Genomic DNA, 22257 nt, shown 5'->3' on the forward strand with positions numbered 1-22257 from the left:
AGGGGGAGTACGTGTCAGGTTTAAAAAATATGGTTTAATGATTCAGCAATCAGGGGGGCAGAGAGTGTTGGATCCTGTATTTTACATTATAGCCATTAGATATATATGATTAAATATTATCTGATGTTGGTTGTGTGAGGTGACAAGAACTGAGTAACATGACCTGCATGTTGCAAAACTGTAGATAACAGCCCAGCAGATGCTTTGTCCTTGTGTTTGTATGTAACAATATTGAGCACATGGTGTGACTTGCTGTATCTTACAAAGTTGTGATAGGGAGGGGTGGTCATCACGAGGTTTAACTGAGATGGAAAAAATACTGAACAACACAATAGCAGGAACTGAGCAACTGTTCTAACTAGGCTGCGATACCAGAACAGTAAGGATCTATACATCGACAGAGGGAGAACTCCAAGAAGCGCCAAGAGGCGGGGACCCGCCTGAGCGCCTGCAATAGGCTGGGCAAGTTTAAGTTGGGTCTCCCACTGGTCTGCTTGCTGGGGTGATTGAAGATTTGTGTGTGTATGGTGTAAGTTGAAGCTTACTGGCGTAAATGAATATTTGTGAGACTCAAATCGTGTGCATGAAATACGCTTGATATTCAGTCGGGGACTAATATCGGTATGAATGAGTTCGGGGACCAAGAGAGTGTGGTACATTAGGTATTTCAGTTGGAGCTGGTACCGGTGAGAATGTTTAAAAAGTCGCAGGCTTGCTGATGAGATGTTTGCACAGAGTTATATCATAGAATATGAAGGGGGTGTGCATGGCTGTTGGAAAACGTGTTAAACTCTTAACGTAAAATTATGTGTGTAGATTCATATCATGAGGTTTGAACTATACTAATATTGTAGAATTACATAATCAACATCTGAACATACTTACATTAAACATTAATTGAGCCACTGAGTAATAGATAAGATGTACGTACGGGAGACGGGGCGAAGGGTGTGGTCAACGTAAGACGGGAGGGGTGTTCTAACCAAGTGCTGAGAAATAAGGTAGATTTATTTTGTTCTTTTAATTAATTTACACAAGTACTTCCCGGTTATTGATTTTGGTTTGATTGTTCAGATAACACCATAGAAATTAAACAGGAGGTTAAGGTATACTAACATTAGAATCTGTTTTCATTATGGGGAACAATGAAAGGCCCGCAGAGTGGATTGCAGGCTGATTTTATTTTATGTTAAAGGGCCAGTGTACGTTTATCACAGTTGTGTGTGTCTAATGGCTGGGTATTTAAGAAGTATTTTGGGGAGACAATTTGGAGAAACACGAATGTAAGACATGAAACATTGAGACAAATTATTTGAGTTTGAGGGGATTATCATAATTATTAGGTTTTGTTTTTGTAGTAAATGTTTTGGGTTTAAGGGGATTTCCATGTTCCCAGAGACAATATATCTTAAAGGGGTACACTCACATATGAAATATTAGAAGTTTTTATTTTCTGAGTCTTAATTAAATAGGTGAAATATTTTGATAAAGGAATGTTGTTTAATATAGTAAGAAACACTTCTTTGGAGGGGTGGTATGACTTATGACCTCCATTGTAACTTTCCTTTGTGGTCTGATCAGCCTCATTGGAAAGCCATTTGGATGGAGAATCTAGGGTAATTTGTAATACTGATATTAAGGTAATTTAATACAAAAAGGCAATGAAACTTACATTATAGTGTCATTATATTTTCTCTGATGAATGTGGTGTGAAAATTAGCTAGGATAAGTTTAATGATGGGAGACTCATGTTAACTATTTGGGACATATTTTGAGCCAACAGGGCAGGGAAGAAATTGAGATATTTGTGTTTGGTTTTAACACCTGTGTACAGGAGTGCCAGTGTACCTGTGTAATGGGGGAGGGTGTCCGTATGGGGATTACATGATAACCAATTTGGGACAGTTCTGGGATTGGAGAAGAGGGTATCCTTATAGCATAGGGGATCCCACAAAGGTGGATAGGTTTTCCATGATATGGGGGAAACCTGGGAGCACTGTTGAACTTTGTAAAGGTGATGAAATCCTACTAACCATCAAAACTATTAAGCTCTCTGATGCAGGCACTTACACCCTGTTTTCTATTAAGATGCTGCCAAAACCACAGAGGTCCCAGACGAACCAGAGCCAGACACACTCCTCTACCACCCCTGGACCGAACCTGCCACCTACCACCACTGTGTCAAATCTCATTCAGGTAATTACCGTTAGAGACTATTCAGCTATTGATCAATTAGGCACTGAGACTGGTTTTGATGGTAGAGACAATTTGTGTCTGCCTTATATGAGGTATACAGCTAAGACCCTGAAAAGAAAGGACTTGCATGAGTTACATGAAACATTGGTCATGCTAGACCTGTTCTGACTACACATCCATCTGCTATAGGAGAAGGAGAGGGGTGTTTGTGTATTCTGAGAGGTTTTTACCAGGTTCAGCCCAATTCAACTCTCTGTTCCTCTTTGAGCCTTGTGTTTCCTACAGTACCTCCTCATCGGGCCCTTTGGGGTGTTAAGGCATATGGGGGCAATTACAGTTGCATCACGGGTACAGGTAATGGCATTGATTATGGGAGATTGCCTGAAGCTGATTGCAGTAGTAACATAACCATTAATTCCACTTGGCCAGTTACAGGCCTAAACCAAACTAGTGGTCTGGCTGATGTGTGGTGGATCTGTGGACCCAAAAGAGTGCTGAGACCCATTCTTAGAGGAGACTGGCAAGGTACGTGTGGTCTGACCAGTTTGATAATTCCATTGTTGATGTTACTGCTGAACAGCTGTTGGGTTCTGTATCCAGGGGACCTGAAAACATTACATCCCATGGGAGACATAGACGTAGTGCTCCATGGACAGAGGATGTAGTTGACATACACACTAACCTGTTGGGAGTGCCAGTGGGGGTTCCTCATGAGTTTCAGACCTTGGGTAGGAATGATAGACTCTGGCACTTACTACCTATTATAGGTCCAGCCATAGTGGATGCAAGACAGACTGCATGGATTAATTATATCTACTATAATCAACAGCGTTTTGTGAATTACTCCCGTGATGCACTCACTGGTATGTCTGAACAGCTTGAGGCCACATCTAGGGTTGCCAGACAGAATATACTTACTTTGGATATGCTTCTTGCCAGTCAGGGGGGTGTCTGCAAGATGTTCAGTGAACAATGTTGCACGTATATTCCTAATGACACCAGTCCAGATGGTAGTATATCTAAGGCCCTTAGTGGGCTTGATGCACTATCTGCTGAGATGAGGACCATGGCGGGGGTGGAGGAGTCTGGACTGTTCTCTTGGTTGGGAGCCTGGTTTGGTAAGTACACTAGTATGGTGGTTACTGGATTTCTGACCCTAATTATTGTATTTTTGTTATTGATGTGTTGTGCTGCTTGCATCATACCGTGTTTTAAGAAGTCTGTTACAGATGTGGTGAAGGCTTCAGGCATGATGCCTTTGCTTGATGCTCCAGTTGGAGATGCTGATACTGAATCATGCTTTCAGGGGAGGATGGGACTGACTGAGGATGATCCATGGTATGCTGTGGGTGAGGTAGTAGAATAAATATTACACCACCACAGTTCCTTGTTTTACATTTTTGTTTTATGTTAAGTTCTTTCCAGTATGTTTGTTCTCCCTGTTGTGAAGGTTTGGAGTCCCTGGGTGGCATGGTGCCCACCTGGTGCAGGATAGGAGTAGCTGAGAGGACCAGATGGTTTATAATAATGCTTTGCTCTGCTTTACTCTGTTTTCCATGACCAAAGTTTTATCCTACATCTTACATGTCAATAAACAGTAAAGTCTTATCCTGTTTTTGTCAAAAGGGGGAGACAAAAGCATATATCACTTGATTTTAATTTTTTCTTGGTTGATTTTTATTTTCTGTTTTTCTGTAAAAAATAAATAAAAATAATAATTATAATTATGTTTTATTAATAATAAACTTTTTGTTATTTTCATGAAATGCTATTAACATATTACTATGTTGGGACTGCTGAAATAAAGGATAATGAGTGACACCCTAGCGGGTGTCAAAAGGTGGACTTAAATTTAACACCATTTTCTTTTATTCTGTTTTTAAATGAGCTGTTGTTCTCTTATGACATGAGGGTTTTAAGTTCCTAGGTGGCTGGTAGCCAATCTAGTACATAGTGGGATCGAATGGAGGACATGAAGCTATTTTAAACTTTGTAACTGTTATATGATTCATTGCTGAATTTTTGTTCACACCCTTGGGGGTGTGAAAAGGGGGGATTGTTGGATCCTGTATTTTACATTATTGCCATTAGATTAGATATATATGATTAAATATTATCTGATGTTGGTTGTGTGAGGTGTCTGCATTTGTGCACTGGAGCATCATTATGAGATTAAACAACTGCTTGCTACTTGCCTGTTTGTGTGTGACAAGAACTGAGTAACATGGTGTGACCTGCATGTTGCAAAACTGTCAATAACAGCCCAGCAGATGCTTTGTCCTTGTGTTTGTATGTAACAATATTGAGCACATGGTGTGACTTGCTGTATCTTACAAAGTTGTGATAGGGAGGGGTGGTCATCACGAGGTTTAACTGAGATGGAAAAATACTGAACAACACAATAGCAGGAACTGAGCAACTAGGCTGCGATACCGGAACAGTAAGGATCTATACATCGACGGAGGGAGAACTCCAAGAAGCGCCAAGAGGCGGGGACCCGCCTGAGCGCCTGCAATAGGCTGGGCAAGTTTAAACCACGCCCAGCCTCTACTGTGATAGGCCAAAAGACGGGTTGGAACTATGTCTATCACAGTATAAAGAATACTGTTTACATACATCTTGTCAGTTCTCTGTTCTGCCCTGCGTGGTATTACAGTGAGCCTGTATATACAAAAGTTGCATTTGCCATTTATTACTTAGCTAATAAAAAATACATAGTATAAAATCGGTGACTCATTGTTATATTTATCCTGATACCAGATTCGAATTTACGCAACCCTAACAAGAGCTGCAGCAAAAATGGATCAAGCATATCAACCCCAGTGGATTTATTTTCTCTGAATTGTTTAAAAGAGGCATGTTTATCTGCCAGAGGAATAAATATGGAGGATACATTTTCTAGAGCCAACTCAGGATCAGGAATACAGGAGACTAGATGTATGGCTAAATCAGAGTAGAACATGTAATGTGAAAACCCTTGAGGAGAACACTTTAAAAAATGTGTCTTCTTAATTAAACAAGGATTAGAATTGAGCTGTTTGGTATCTCAAACACATACTACATGACAATGATCACTGAGATCATATGCAAATACTTCACTAGACAAATATTTATGGGGGTTATTAGTAAGAATTCATTCAATCAGGAGTTAACAGCGTTTTTCCCATTTAGCTGTGGGGGTTTTGAGATCAATTGAGTCAGACTAAAATCAATGCATTTACTCTTAAATTGATTGAGGTTGGGGATAGCCAATCCAGATTTCAAATCCTAAAAAATGACCAACTCAGAGGAAAGAAAATGTGTTCAACACTTAGATGTAGCACCAACAGCATCTGCCTTGGCAGTATTCTGGTTTATGGACACATCTACATCTAAATATTTCAAGAACAGGGCGCCATGAAATTTTACATTTTAAAATATTGATTTGACATATATGGCCACAACTCCCCCTTTCTGAAATATGTCAAATCTAAATACATTATAATCATTTACTTCAATGTCTTTATCAAAGACAGAACCATTTAACCGTGTTTCTGAGAGAACCAGAATGTCAGGACACAAGTCCTGTACCCAAATGTAAATTGTGTAATTTTTTTTAATCATACTTCGCACATTTAGGTGCATTAGCCCAAGCCTTCTACGTGACTTAAAGTCAGAGGGGGTATTCAGCTCATTCCCATAAGAGCTAACAGGCATAGAGTCATCTGTAGCTATTTGTTGAGTGAGAGCAGAGACCTTTGCCAAGGTCCCTGGCCAACCACGTAAGAGCAGAGCAGACTGAGCTGACAGACCTCCCTAAAGTCGCTGGATGCAGGGGCTGGTGCGGGAACTGGGTGAGCAGTGTTGGCAGAGATCAGTCCGGCCGGATGAAGCTCCCACCACAGGAGTGAAGCTGTTGCAGGAGACCGGAGTGGCTGCCAATGCTCCATTCTGAGTGTGCACACGAGGCCCTTGGTGTGGCTCTTGTTGCAGGGTTGGGGCCGCCATGGGGGGCAGTAGTGTCCCAGACCTGTCCTGGGGATGGGAGTAGGGAGGGTAACCAAAACTAGCCTGGAAGGGAGGTTGTGGGGGAATTGAGGAGGGTGGTGCGGAGGGCAGTGTAGCTGGCAAAGCTCCTAATTCTCAGCATATGAGGGCTGATGATGTGAATGATACATGGTGTGGACTGAATCATGTGGTGCACTACCCTCGACAGTGTTTTGCCAAACCCTAGGGTATTGGTCGGTCTTGTGTAGAGCTGGACTGAGTTGATGCCTGCCTGGTTTGGTAACATGGGAGGCAGGTTGTTGGATGAATTGAAGAGGGTTGTGTGGAAGGCAGTGTCACTGGCGATGTTCCAAACTGCGTGGGGCCACTGTGACTGGCTGGAGCATAGCTCAGTGTATCTGCATGCAGTTCCTGGGAGAGAAGTGATGACTGGTGATGTGGGGGGCAGTGTTGCTGGCTGTTCTCCAGTCTCTGTGAGGCGCCATCAGATGCAGGTCTAAATGAGCCTCTGATTTGTCTCAGGGAGTTGGTGGCTGGTCTGCTGCTCCTGTAGGGTGAGGTGGACTGGCCACCCAGAGAAACATCCTGACGAAGGTGGGTACACCCTCTTTGAACAAGTGTACATTATCACACAGACAGTCCAGACTAAGGGTGGGATGGTGGGTCAATTTCACATTTGGCCAGTTAGCACAGTCCCAAGGGAGGCTGGCATTTATTCCCTCGATAGTGGCAGGTGAAACTCTCTCCTCCGGAGCAGGGTGTACAATACAATCCTGGCATCTGGGGAGGTGGTAGAGGCCCTCTCCACCATCCTCCCAAGTGATGTGGCCACCTTTTCCTGTCTGCAATGCACTAAATTAACTAAGCTGTTCACATATAATAAAATAATTTAACAAAAAATTTAAGGAGGCAATTTAAGGAGGAACCCTTCTTAAGTCTTGCTGCACATGGAATTGGTTGCCAGGAGACGATCACCCTTCGCGGCGGTGGATGAAAGCGGGTGTTGCCGGTTTCAGGGATACAATATTTTTAACCTAACATCCATTTCCCCTGCTACATTAAGTTAGTTCATGGTTTACACAGCTTGTTGGCGGCATCATGCTGTGTTTTTCAGCAGCAGGGACTGGGAAACTAGTCAGGATCAAGGGGAAGATGAACGGAGCAAAGTACAGAGAGATCCTTGATGAAAACCTGCTCCAGAGAGATCAGGACCTCAGACTGGGGCGAAGGTTCTTCCAACAGGACAATGACCCTAAGCACACAGCCAAGACAACTCAGGAGTGGCTTCGGGACAAGTCTCTGGATGTCCTTGAGTGGCCCAGCAAGAGCCTGGACTTGAGATCGATGGAACATCTCTGGAGAGACCTGAAAATAGCTGTGCAGCAACGCTCCCCATCCAACCTGACAGAGCTTGAGAGGATCTGCAGAGAATAATGGGAGAAACTCCCCAAATAAAGGGTGTGCCAAGCTTGTAATGTCATACCCAAGAAGACTCGAAGCTGGAATTTCTGCCAAAGGTGCTTCAACAAAGTACCGAATACAGGGTCTGAATACTTATGTAAATGTATTTTTCAGTTTTTATTTGAATACATTTGCAAAAATTTCTAAAGAACAGTTTTTGCTTTGTCATTATGGGGTATTGTGTGTAGATTGATGAATAAGACTGTAACGTAACAAAATGTGGAAAAAGTCAAGGGGTCTGAATACTTTCCGAATGCACTGTATCTATGCCTAAACAAATAACATTTTGACAACGGCAAAAACAATTACTGATCAACACCAATGTAGCGGGTGCGGCAGAGAAGTCAGGCGCAAGAGAGCAGAACTGGTTGATAACTGGAGATTTATTATGCAAAACCAACAGCATCCAGAACAACAAGATAAATAGGCACAAAAATAACCCGTTGTGCGCTCACGGGGAACGTACACAAGTACTACAATAAACAATCCCACACAAAGACATGGGGGGGAAAAGAGGATTAAATATATAACAAGTAACTGAGGAAATTGAAACCAGGTGTGAGGAAAAACAAGACAAAACACATGGAAAATGAAAAGTGGATCGATGATGGCTAGAAGACCGGCGACGCCGACCGCCGAGCGACGCCCGAACAAGGAGAGGACCCGATCACCTTTATACATTAGATCCAGCTAATTCTCACAGCAAAACATTTGAGCTTCACCTTGTATGGGGGATAATCTTGGTTGATTGATTGATTTGAATTAATCTGTTAATGAAAAGTAGTAGGCTGCTTGAGCCAGAGACGACATTAAATACATAAAAAATGATCAAGGTTAAAAAACTGAATAATTTCCATTGAGGTCCTCATATAATCTTGATATAACCAATATGGTTTATCAAGATTATAAATCTCTGTGACTGTATAAACAAGGAAAACGTTTGAAACCTTCAAACTTTATATTGTGATTGGATCAGTGTGAATAGGAATGCATGAACGTGAAAATAACACTGTGGTAGATACTGCCCCCATGTGGATCCAGGCTCAAACATAACTTTATTTCATTATCTATTATCTATAAGAGAGAACGTGTGTCACAATGTTTGTAAATGCTTTTATCTCCATGTTTTCTTCTCTTTGATATGCCCTCCACTATATTGCTCTCCTCCAACCAGCCTTTTCAGATCACTGGACATAGAGGAAGCCAAGAAAAGGGGGAATTTACAAGTATGACTTTTTTTTCCAAGCGGCAACTGTTGACGGCTGCCTCTGACAATGTGTGAGGTCAAACTGATTAGGCTACTTCCTAGCTCCCACTCAACATAATTGTCAACAAAATATCACGCCTACGTCAAACCAAGGCACAGCCAAGTTGTGTTAATGTTCCGAAGGAGAACCATTGAGCCTGATTGGCATTGATTTTCCATAGGTCTATGCATATTACATATATTTGTACATAAACACTCCGCACAAAATCCAAGGAGGGCACCCATTACACAAGCTTACTATGCTCACATCCAGTGCAATACATCACCTACTTAGCTTTCAATAACTGGATGCATTTGACTATGCAGCATATGCCAATTGCTGTTTATGTGAACTAATGTGTGGAGAAATACTGTACAAATCATATTAATGCTAAATGCTTGAAAACCAAGGTCATTTTAAAGGAATACATGGTGCAGAGGTGAGGTTAACCTCAGAACACAAGTGAAATGAACCACAGACTATAAACAGAAAACATAACAATTCAACTGAATGGAGCTTACTAGAATCGACCTCAGCTCTGGCTATGTGCCCATTAGTTATTTTCTCACAATAACTTTGCAAGAGAAAGAACGCTTACAAGCCTGTAATGGTAAATCTAGCCATATATCCCACTGAATGGTAATAGGATTAGCCATTAGTTTTGTGCAGAGTGAGGAGCAGTGATTTGTCATGAGTGACACTCTTAGAAAAAAAAGTGCTATCTAGAACCTAAAAGGGTTCTTTGGTTGTCCCCATAGGAGAACCCTTTGAAAAGCACTTTGCAACCACAAAGTAGAACCCTTTCGACAGAGGGTTCTACACTGAACCCAAAAGTGTTCTACCTGGAACCAAAAAATGGTTCTCCTATGAGGACAGCCAAAGAATCCTTTTGGAACCCTTTTGTCTGAGAGTGTAGTGTCCATATATCAAAAATGCATGTGGATTTTCAGTAACTGACAGCTACAGATGACGTCTGCAGGAACATTGGCAAGCACAGACCACAGTATTGTTATTTATTGCCTTGCTCACACATCTGAGCTAGTTGGAGTAAATTACCAGGAGTAGACCCCCAGACCCCATAGCTCAGCACATTGGAGAATATCCTGGGTCATTTGTTAGAGGGGAGGAGTGACTGTTGATGTAGCAGACTGGATTTGTTTTCAGTGTTCATACGAAAGCCTATAGGAGGATAAAGAAAAATACGTATTAGCTTTATAGGGAAGATGTATTAGCTTTATTAGTTAATACGATTTTAATAGGCCCCCATGGTCAGTTTTTTTTCTCTCAAAACCTTTATTCTATCACAAATCGCAAGTCAGCAGGATTGTTACACAACTTCACCTTTATTCAGTTGTAGCATAATAGCCTACATTTTGGGAGATTTGACTAAATATGATAGCCTGTAGGCTTGACTACAATTCCTCAAGTTGTGTCCAAGCAGGGCCGGCAGTTTTAAAGGCCCAGTGTAGTCAAAAACGTGATTTTTCTATGTTTAATATATATTTCCACACTATGAGTTTGGAATAATACTGTGAAATTGTGAACATGATGATAATGCTATTCTGTGTAAGAGCTGTTTGAAAAGACCACCTGACATTTCAGCCTGTTTTGGTGGGATGGAGATTTGGCCTTCCATGGTGACATTACCATGCTGTAAATTAAGTGAGTTAATTAAGTGATAATGCCCTCGAAGCTGGTGTTTGGAGGATATATTGGCATGGTTCGTCTAGGGTCGGAAAACCATGCCAATATATCCTCCAAACACTGGCTTCGAGGGCATTAACACTTTTATACAACGGGTTACCAACATATTCAAATAATGATTTAAATATTTTTATTAAAAACACTATTTTCATTAATTTATTCACACTATTTCATCCTTCCACAAGATATAGTCCTGAAACAAATCTAGGGTTGCTACCCAAGCCGGCTGGTCGTTCGTTCTATCGGTTCGGTTGCCAGAGATCCGACCCAGTCGTTCAGTCTTTTTGTTCTGTATCTATGGACATGACCCAGTCATTCATTCTAAATGTTCTATTGCCATACTGGCTGGCAATGTTCTTATGCCTTGCTTTCTAGCTAGCCAACTACGGCTAATTTACAGTCACTACTTTGCAGCCAGAATAGCAGCAAAATAGCTGCATTTGCATTTGTTTAAGCTGTTTTCTAGAGACATGTATTTGGATCCATAACAATGAGCTAATGAGGCGCGATTTTGCCTGGCATAGAAAATGTGCAACACTCGTCAGGATACTGTTGTTCAGAGGTGCTAGCCAACAACACAGCTAACACAATCACTTTAAACTGAAGCTGGAAAGACTGCAAACTAGCTGCACTTCGTTTCGTTTTACCTTTTTCAATTGACATTTATTTATATTGTAATGAAACAAGCAGGTCTCGAACCCTCGACCTTCTAGCCCAAAGTCCAGCGCGCTATCGACTGTGCCGCAAAAGCATGCTCGTGCGGCAGAGTCGATTTCCGCGCTTATAAACCCAGGGTCGTTTACATACACCTTAGCCAAATACATTTAAACTCAGTTTTTCACAATTCATGACATTTAATCCTAGTAATAATTCCCTGTTTTAGGTCAGTTAGGATCACCACTGTCACGACTTCCGCTGAAGTTGGTCCCTCTCCTTGTTCAGTCTGCGTTCGGTGGTCGATGTCACAGGCTTTCTAGTCACCACTGATCCATGTTTCCTTTTCGTTTTGTTTTGTCTTCATTATACACACCTGGTTTCCATTCCATAATCAATGTTCCTTATTTAACCCTCTGGCTTCCCTTTCTGTTTTGTGCGTGATTGTCATGTGGTTTTGTAATTTTGTGCTCTGGATATTTGTGTTTTTCCTTGTTTGGAACATTGCTTAATTTTTGAGTATATTCTCTGATTATTACTCATACATGTGTCCTGCGCCTGACTCCGCCTTATCCGTTCACCTAATCACTGACAACCACTTTATTTTAAGAATGTGAAATGTCAGAATAATAGTAAAGAGAATGATTTATTTCAGCTTGTATTTCTTTCATCACATTCCCAGTGGGTCAGAAGTTTACATACACTCAATTAGTATTTGGTAGCATTGCCTTTGCATTGTTTAACTTGGGTCAAACCTTTCGGGTAGCCTTCCACAAGCTTCCCACAATAAGTTGGGTGAATTTTGGCCCATTCCTCCTGACAGAGATTGTGTAACTGAGTCAGGTTTGTAGGCCTCCTTGATCACACATGCTTTTTCAGTTCCGCCCACAAATGTCCTATGGGATTGAGGTCAGGGCTTTGTGATGGCCACTCCAATACCATGACTTTGTTGTCCTTAAGCCATTTTGCCACAATTTTGGAAGTATGCTCGGGGTTATTGTCCATTTGGAAGACCCATTTGTGACCAAGCTTTAACTTCCTGACTGATGTCGCTTCAATATATCCACATAATTTTCCTTCCTCATGACTCATGATGCCATCTATTTTGTGAAGTGCACCAGTCCCTCCTGCAGCAAAGCACCCCCACAACATGATGCTACCACCTCGTGCTTCACAGTTGGGCTCTTCTGCTTGCAAGTGTCCCCCTTTTTCCTCCAAACATAACATTGGTCATTATGGCCACATTTTTGTTTCAACAGACCAGAGGACATTTCTCCAAAAAGTACAATCTTTGTCCCCATGTGCAGTTGCAAACTGTAGTCTGGCTTTTTTTTATGGTGGTTTTGGAACACTGCTGAGCAGGTTATTTATTTAACTAGGCAAGTCTGTTAAGAACAAATTCTTATTTTCAATGACGGCCTAGGAACAGTGGGTAGAAGGGGTAGAACGCCAGATTTGTCAGCTCGGGGATTTGAACTTGCAACCTTCCGGTTACTAGTCCAACACACTAACCACTAGGCTACCCTGCCGACCCATTATGTCAACATAAGACCTGTTTTACTGTGGATATATATACTTTTGTATCTGTTTCCTCCAGCATCTTCACAAGGTCCTTTTGCTGTTGTTCTGGGATATATTTGCACTTTTCGCACCAAAGTACTGAGCGAAATGATGGCTGCGTGGTCCCATGGTGTTTATACTTGTGTACTATTGTTTGTACAGATGTATGTGGTACCTTCAGACAGTTTGAAATTGCTCCCAAGGATGAACCCGACTTGTGGAGGTCTACGATTTTTCTTCTGAGGTCTTGGCTAATTTCATTTGATTTTCCCATGATGTCAAGCAAAGATGCACTGAGTTTGAAGGTAGGCCTTGACATGCATCCACAGGTACACCTCCAATTGACTCAAATGATGTCAATTAGCCTATCAGAAGCTTCTAAAGTCATGACATCATTTTCTGGAATGTTCCAAGCTGTTTAAAGGCACAGTCAACTTAGTGTATGTAAACTTCTGACCCACTGGAATTGTGATACAGTGAGTTGTAAGTGAAATAATATTTCTTAAAACAATTGTTGGAAAAATGACTTGTGTCATGCACAAAGTAGATGTCCTAACCGACATACCAAAACTATAGTTTGTTTACAAGAAACTTGTGGAGTGGTTGAAAAACGAGTTTTAATGACTCCAACCTAAGGGTATGTAAACTTCTGACTTCAACTGTAGGTAAAACAATTGACCAAAATGTTTTTCGGTTGTAGAGTTAGTTGTGTTTCGTTTTTAAGGTTCCAAACACACTGTCATTTTCTTAACGCATCTAGTGACTAAATGAGAGCATAGGTTTCAAGGATTATGCTAGCTAGTCTGTTAGCCTAGGAAAGGTTACAGGAGATACAGGTGGGATGAAAGTAACACAATGTTAACTGATAACCTAGAATAAAATAAAATAAATGTTTAGGGCTAGGGGGCAGTATTCGGAAGTTCGGATGACTGATGTGCCCAAAGTAAACTGCCTGTTACTCAGGCCCAGAAGCTAGGATATACATATAATTGGTAGCATTGGATAGGAGTTTCTAAAACTGTTAAAATAATGTCTGTGAGTATGTAACAATATAACTTTAGACCGTCCCCTCGCGCGAACCAGGGACCCTCTGCACACATCAACAACAGTCACCCACGAAGCATCGTTACCCATCGCTCCACAAAAGCCGCGGCCCTTGCAGAGCAACCACCACTACTTCAAGGTCTCAGAGCAAGTGACGTCACCGATTGAAACGCTATTTAGCGCGCACCGCTAACTAAGCTAGCCGTTTCACATCCGTTATAAGTATAACAGAACTGATATGGCTGGCAAAAACCCGGGAGAATCTATGCTGATTTTTTTTTTTGAGGTCACAGGCCATTTCAATGCTAGTCTAAAGGATATTCAAAATAATTCCTCCCAGATTGCAGTTGTTTTTGGAAAAATGAGCAAGTAGTTGTAGTTTTTCAAGGTGTCCCTCATTAGGACTCTAGTCTTGTGTGAATGAGTTTGCGCACATCGTTTTTTTATCTCCGGTATTGAACATACTACATTCCGTCTTAAATTTGTATCATTTATTTACATATTAGGCTACCTGAGGATTGATTAGAAACGTTGTTTGACTTGTTTGGATGAAGTTTACCAGTAACATTTGGGATTCCTTTGTCTGCATGTTGAACGAGTGGAACGGTGGATTACTGAGTCAAACGCGCCAACTATATAGATTTTTTTGGGATATAAAGAAGGACTTTATCGAACAAAACAATCATTTGTTGTGTAGCTAGGAACCTTGGGATTGCAAACAGAGGAAGATCTTCAAAGGTATCGCTATTTATCGCTATTTCTGATTTTTGTGACGACCTCTGCTGGTTTGAAAAACGTTTTTAATGCTGGTGTATGCGGGGCGCTGTCCTCAAATAATTGCATGGTATGCTTTCACCGTGAAGCCTTTTTGAAATCTGACAAGAAGTTAAGCTTTTAAACAATGCAAGGCACTTGTATTTTCATGAATGTTTAATATTACGATTTTTGTATTTTGAATTTCGCGCTCTGCAATTTCACCGGATGTTGTCGTAGTGGGACACCTAGCCCAAAGAGGTTTTAAGCACAAGCCATTGTCTCCTCTAGGGCTGTTGCAGTGACCATATTACCCCCACAACGGCAGTCAAGAGTCATGACCGTAGTAAAATTCCATGTGACCGTTGAGTCATGGCAATCTCCTATTATGCACTCAGGACATTCGTTGGTAGTATTCTACTCGCTAATGGCCTTGTCTCAGGGCTCTATTGTCCTTCTAACCACTCTGACATCAATGCAATCAAAAAACACATCAAAAACGTATCATCAAAACAATATTGTGCTTTTAAAACGTACGTCACTGTGATTGATCAAGAAGAAAGAAGTTCAACAACAGGTTGAAACTGAGTGGAAAACATGGTCATGGTGGATGTTATTTCAAAACCTAACAATGAAATGGACAGTGCTTTCTAAGGTAATGATTAATTAAAAACAACCATATGTAACCGATGTGAAACGGCTAGCTTAGTTAGCGGTGAGCGCTAAATAGCGTTTCAATCGGTAACGTCACTTGCTCTGAGACCTTGAAGTAGTGGTTCCCCTTGCTCTGCAAGGGCCGCGGCTTTTGTGGAGCGATGGGTAACGATGCTTTGTGGGTGACTGTTGTTGATGTGTGCAGAGGGTCCCTGGTTTGCGCCCCGGGTATGGGCGAGGGGACGGTCTAAAGTTATACTGTTACACATAAACAGCCTGAGGCAAGGAACAGAGAGCAAGCTTTTTTGTGACTTTCTCAATAGCCTATAGTTGCATCATGCAGCCCATATATGTTTGGATTTCTATGACATTCTAAGGTTTGTATCATTAACAACTAAAGTTCCCAAATAACTCTAAATATAGCGCAACCTATAGGACCTGTTTCAAATGTTCCCTTTTACGCTTGTTGTGTCTTTGGCATCATTAAATTGAAGACTTATTTTATCAAATCAATTCTCTGTAATTATTATTACGTGATTAAACTAATCATGTAAATGTAATTAACTAGGAAGTCGGGGCACAAAGGAAATTCTTCAGATTACAAAGTTATAATTTTCCTAATATAACTCTTCAGATATTTTATTATCTGATCAATTAGTCTTCTAATGAATTATTCTTTACCTCATGTTAGTCTCATTCCGAACCTAAATTGTTGGTTATCTGCACGAACTCAGCCTTCACTATGAATCATCAATACATCAATTGTCTTAATCATTTATTTACTAACTAACTAAATAATCACATAAATGCATAACAAACAAACAGTAGATATGGTTACGAGGAAATGATAGGGGAGGTTCCCTAGTAGGCTAAGACGATATGATGGCTTGGTAGACAAAGGGAAATGGGTGTGGACTGAGAAGGGAGCGAAAGACAAAAGTCCATACACAGTTGATAATTATATTGATTGAAATGCATTGCAATCAATATATATTTACACTCAGTATGTCGTCGTGATCTCTGTTGGAATCGTCTGTCTTTCTGTTGGAAAGTTCACCCGCCCGTCTCTGTCTCTCCCATGAAGTATTTTGTGGTTAGAATGGATACTTCAGATATTTAATTTTCATGAAATCACAAGTGCAATATAGCAAAACACAGCATAGCGTGTTGTTAATCCACCTGGCGTGTCAGATTTCAAAAAGGCTTTTTGGCAAAAGCTATCCAAGTGTTTATGTAAGGACATCTATCTCAGCAGACAAAACATTACAAAGAGCTTGCAGCAAAGTAGATTGGTCACGAAAGTCAGAAAAGCAATAAAATTAATCGCTTACCTTTGATGATCTTCAGATGTTTGCACTCACGAGACTCCCAGTTACACAAAAAATGTTCCTTTTGTTCCATAAAGATTATTTTTATATCCAAAATACCTTGCGTTATGTTCAGAAATCCACAGGCTCGAGAGGTCACGACGGGACAGACAAAAATTCCAAATAGTATCCGTAAAGTTCGTAGAAACATGTCAAACGTTTTTTATAATCAATCCTCAGGTTGTTTTTACAATAAATAATCGATAATATTTAAACCTTTTTCAATAGGAGTGAGAGATAAAATGTCTGTTCCAAGCTGCTTGCGCATGCAAAACACTGCTGGCACCCAGCCATCCACTGATGTGATGTGATCGTTCTCGCTAATTTTTCAGAATAAAAGCCCGAATCTAAGTCTAAAGACTGTTCACACCATGTGGAAGCCATAGGAAAAGGAATCTGGTTGATATCCCTTTAAATGGAGGGAAGGCATGCAATGGAACAAATAGGTTTCAGGAAAAACAGCACTTTCTGGTTGGATTTTCCTCAGTTTTTCGCCTGCAATATCAGTTCTGTTATACTCACAGACAATATTTTGACAGTTTTCAAAACTTTAGAGTGTTTTCTATCCTAATCTGACAATTACATGCATATTCTAGATTCTGGGCCTGAGAAATAGGCAGTTTCATTTAGGTACGTTTTTCATCCAAATATCAAAATACTGCCCCCTACACTCAAGAGGTTAAGACAACGGACGTAGTTAATATAACTATTTGTTCAGCACTTTTGAAATGTACAGCGACAGAATTCAGAACATGGGCCGTTTTTACAGTGTACTCCCTGTACAACTAGTCAGAACTGTAGGTTAAAAAAATAGGGGTCATATAAACAGACAATGAAAGCTCTTACAATATTTGATGATTACATTTCTCTAAAACAGGTTATAGGCTACATATGCACCACCAAGTTAGAACAGTAGGCGCAATTAAGAGGAGCAAATATCAGTAGCACTGTCAAAGCTGTACAAAAAGGTTTGCAAACAAGCACACACCGGCCATGAACGATGTGTTTACAATACCGCGTTGTTGAAAATAGACCAAATTATTAGGGTGAGGCACATGGGCTTCTAACAGCTTACTACACAACATATACACTTAGTATCACTCTCTTAGCTACAGTATAAATATCTCCCTTGCATATTCATATTTTATGCAGCAGCATACAATACATTTTTGCACTCACCTTGTGTAGGTGGCGTGTCCTTTGTGGACAAATATTGTCATCAAACTTTGTCATAAAAGTCTGGCATTCTCTATAATTACAGTGGCAAGAAAAAGTATGTGAACCCTTTGGAATGACCTGGATTTCTGCATAAATTGGTCATACATTTTGATCTGACCTCTAAGTCACAACAATAGACAAACACGGTGTGCTTAAACGAATAACACACAAATTATTGTATTTTTCTCGTCTATATTGAATATATAATTTAAAATTTCACAGTGAAGGTTGGAAAAAGTATGTAAACCCCTAGGCTAATGACTGCTCCAAAAGCTAATTGGAGTCAGGAGTCAGCTAACCTGGACTCCAATCAATGAGATGAGATTGGAGATTTTGGTTAGAGTTGACCTGCCCTATACAAAACATTCACAAAATTTGAGTTTGCTATTCACAAGAAGCATTGCACGATGTGAACCATGCCTCGGACAAAAGAGATTTCAGATTTTAAGAATTGTTGACTTGCATAAAGCTGGAAAGGGTTACAAAAGTATCTCTCTAAAGGCCTTGATGTTCATCAGTCCATGGTAAGACAAATTGTCTATAAATAGAGAAAGTTCAGCACTGTTGCTACTCTCCCTAGGACTGGCTGTCCTGCAAAGATGACTGCAAGAGCATGGCACATTATGCTCAATGAGGGTAATAAGAATCCTACAGTGTCAGCTAAAGACTTACAGAAATCTTTGGAACATGCTAACATCTCTGTTGATGTGTCTATGATACGTGAAACACTAAACAAGAATGGTGTGCATGGGAGGACACCACGGAAGAAGCCTCTGCTGTCCAAAAAGAACATTGCTGCACATCTGAAATTTGCAAAAGAGCACCTGAATTGTCCACAGCGCTACAGGCAAAATATTCTGTGGACAGATTAAATTAAAGTTGAGTTGTTTGGAAGGAACAGACAACACTCTGTGTGGAGAAAAAAAGGCACAGAACACCAACATCAAAACCTCATCCCAACTGTAAAGTATGGTGGAGGGAGCATCATGGTTTGGGTCTGCTTTGCTGCCTCAGGACCTGGACAGCTTGCTATCATCGACAGAAAAATGAATTATCAAGTTTATCAATAATTTTTGCAGAAGAATGTAAGACTATCTGTCTGCCAATTGAAGGTTGGGTGATGCAACAGGACATTGAGCCAAAACACAGAAGTAAATCAACAACAGAATGGCTTCAACAGAAGAAAATACACCTGGAGTGTCCTGACCTCAACACGATTGAGATGCAGTAGCATGACCTCAAGAGAACGGTTCACACCAGACATCACAAGAATATTGCTGAACAGCCTCCCGGGTGGCGCAGTGGTTAAGGGTGCTGTATTGCAGCGCCAGCTGCGCCACCAGAGACTCTGGGTTTGCACCCAGGCTCTGTTGTAACCGGCCGTGACCGGGAGGTGATGACACCATAGGCCTTGTTGATCTCTGCACCAGACAGGATGATCTTGCCAGCATACTTGGGGTCCAACATAGGATCCTCTTGATGGGGCTGTCCATATCGGCAGTGTGATATGGCCATTTCTTGGAGACTCCTTCCCCTCCAGGAGACTGCCAAACATGACAACACCACCCCAACGGGTATTGCTGGGCAGCTTCAATGTGGTGCTCTTATTCTTCTCACTTTGCTTGGTGAGGTAGATTTCTGCTATAACTTGATGACCCTTCACATACCTAACCATTTCCTTGGCTCTCTTGTAGAGTGTATCCATTGTTTTCAGTGCTATGATGTCCCTGAGGAGCAGATATAATGCATGAGCAGTACAGCCAATGGATGTGATGTGAGGGTAGGACTCCTCCATGTTAGACCAAGCAGCCTTCATGTTGGCAGAATTGTTTGTGGTCCAAGGTCATTGATGACTGCCTTCAGCTGATGTGCAATGTAGAGACCGGGGTGTCTGTTGTCCCTTGTGTCTGTGCTCTTGTAGAATACTGGTTGAGGGGTGGAGATGATGTAGTTAATTATTCCTTGCCCACAAACATTTGACCACCCATCAGAGATGATTGCAATACAGTCAGCTTTCTCTATGATTTTCCTGACCTTCACTTGAACTCTGTTGAGCTCTGCATCCAGCAAGTTGGTAGATAAAGCATGACTGAGGGGTGTATGCTGGACGAAGAACATTCAGAAATCTCTTTCATTACACATTGCCTGTGAGCATCAGGGGTGATCCAGTTGCATACTACGTTCCTCCATTGAGTTGCATACTACGTTCCTCAATTTAGTCAAAAAAAACTTCTGATTCCAGTAGGACCATGAGCTGTTGCTATCGATAAGGTGTCTGATTCATCATTTTCACCTCGAATATAAGTAGTGGACCTTTTGTCAGGGTTTGCTTGCTGTGAGCACTGAGGGAACTTCATGCACATGACCAGATGATTCTGCATCTTTGTTGCATTCTTCACATATGATTTGGCACAGTATTTGCAAATGTACACAGAATTAACACTCCTCAGTTAGCAGGCTCAAGCAAGCTAAAACCCACATGATAGCAAAAACTACTTAGCAGAAATTGTTAACAAGTTAGAAGTTATTTAAAGACACTTTGCTGTTGGCTACTAATTACTATTCACCTCACCCAGTATTGTAATCAAACTTACCAGAAAGCATGTAGTCCTTGGCTCAGACAGTCTAGTGGTGTGGGCTCAATAGCATCTCATTAGTGTGCAAGATCTTGAGAATCAGCTGTACATGTGATGGAAAAGTGCACTGGACATGTGATGGAAGAATGCACTGTGCATGCAGAGGGTTGAGATTCCATTGAACTGGGGAAAGTTTAACCAAAATATACCACAAGACCTATAATTGCCTTATGTGCATCCCACAAAAAAGGTTAACGCACAATTGGCCTAGTGTCGTCCGGGTTAGGAAGGGTTTGGCAGGTAGGGAAATCCTTGTCTCATCGCGCACCAGTGACTCCTGTGGTGGGCCGGGCGCAGTGCGCGCTAACCAAGGTTGCCAGATGCACAGTGTTTCCTCCGACACATTGGTGTGGCTGGCTTCCGGGTTGGAGGGCGCTGTGTTAAGAAGCAGTGCGGCTTGGTTGGGTTGTGTATCGGAGGACGCATGACTTTCAACCTTTGTCTCTCCCGAGCCCGTACGGGAGTTATAGTGATGTTACAAGATAGTAGCCACTAAAACAATTGGATACCACGAAACTGGGGAGAAAAAGGGGTAAAAAAAAAAAAAGAAGAAGAATATTGCTGAACTGAAACAGTTTTGTAAAGAGTCGAAAATTCCTCCTGACCGTTGTGCAGTTCTGATCCGCAACTACAGAAAATGTTTGGCTGAGGTTATTGCTTCCAAAGGAGGGTCAACCAGTTATTACATCCACTTTTCCACCCTGCACTGTTCACACAGTGTGCTCAATACATGAAAACGTATAATTGTTTGTGTGTTATTAGTTTAAGCAGACTGTGTTTGTCTATTGTTGTGACTTAGATGAAGATCAGATCAAATTGGATGACCAATTTAAGTAGAAATGCAGGTATTTGCAAAGGGTTCACATACTTTTTTGGGAATTCATGTTATTTCATGCTAATGTTAGTGGTTGCTTTGCAATGCTTGCAGTTAGCCACTGATTCCTTACAAACCACTCATTGTTGAATTTGCGATTTCCAACTTGTTGTGTTATTTTTATGTCCAATGGCTGATGAGCCCGGAAAAGTTTTATCTATAATTTGTCTTCATTTATTTCTCTTCATATGACAAGGATTGAAAATAATTTGCCAGTAGATTGTCGACTTGATTAATGATGATGGCTGCTAGCTAAGACCTTGAAAGTAAGATGTTGACATGATCAGTCCAATCAAAGCTACTGTACATATAATGTGATTTGATGTCATTTTATCTGTGGCCAATGACCTTGAGCCTTCTTGGAAGGGCACTTGTAATGGCAGGACCCAAAGGGCTGAAATTTTGGATGTCTACCCTTACTATGGACTTAAACTTGGCGATGACGTAGTGTCCCCATGAGTGACAGAACACTGAGCCAATCACCGTGCAACGCTCCTATTTTCTGATGGCTCGCCCCACCACCACAGAAAGCACTGAGCTAGGCTGAATTCACCTGCATTTTGGAGCTGCCTCACTCAAGGAAGCAAAAAAAGAGACCATGTTTGTATGTGGCTTTATAAACTCAATGATATATATATATTTTTTTTTTTACATTGTTTGTAAACTATTATTTGACACATATTAATGGCAAAATAACATGCTAAACAGGCAAGCCCCCCCCCCCCAAAAAAAAAAATATTTATATTTTATATCAAAACAGGTGCGGCTCTGCCCTGAATGACGGATCGCCACTGGCTGACATGGCTAATTGAGTGACTGTCAGCGACTGACATAATAAGAGAAAAACTGCTGATGCACAACCACATTTCGAAATTTCACCTGGTCTATTCTGCTATTCTTAC

At 41.1% G+C, this 22257-nt stretch overlaps 1 long non-coding RNA gene across 1 annotated transcript; it reads left to right on the plus strand.

Moving 5' to 3' along the window:
• Positions 1-272: 272 nt before the first annotated feature.
• On the plus strand, positions 273-4921 carry LOC118966068. The gene is made up of 2 exons (XR_005053278.1): positions 273-3314; positions 3413-4921. It is a non-coding gene; the product is annotated as an uncharacterized LOC118966068 (long non-coding RNA).
• Positions 4922-22257: the final 17336 nt, after the last annotated feature.

This window comes from Oncorhynchus mykiss, chromosome 9 (genome assembly GCF_013265735.2).
Source record: "Oncorhynchus mykiss isolate Arlee chromosome 9, USDA_OmykA_1.1, whole genome shotgun sequence".
Lineage (NCBI taxonomy): Eukaryota > Metazoa > Chordata > Actinopteri > Salmoniformes > Salmonidae > Oncorhynchus > Oncorhynchus mykiss.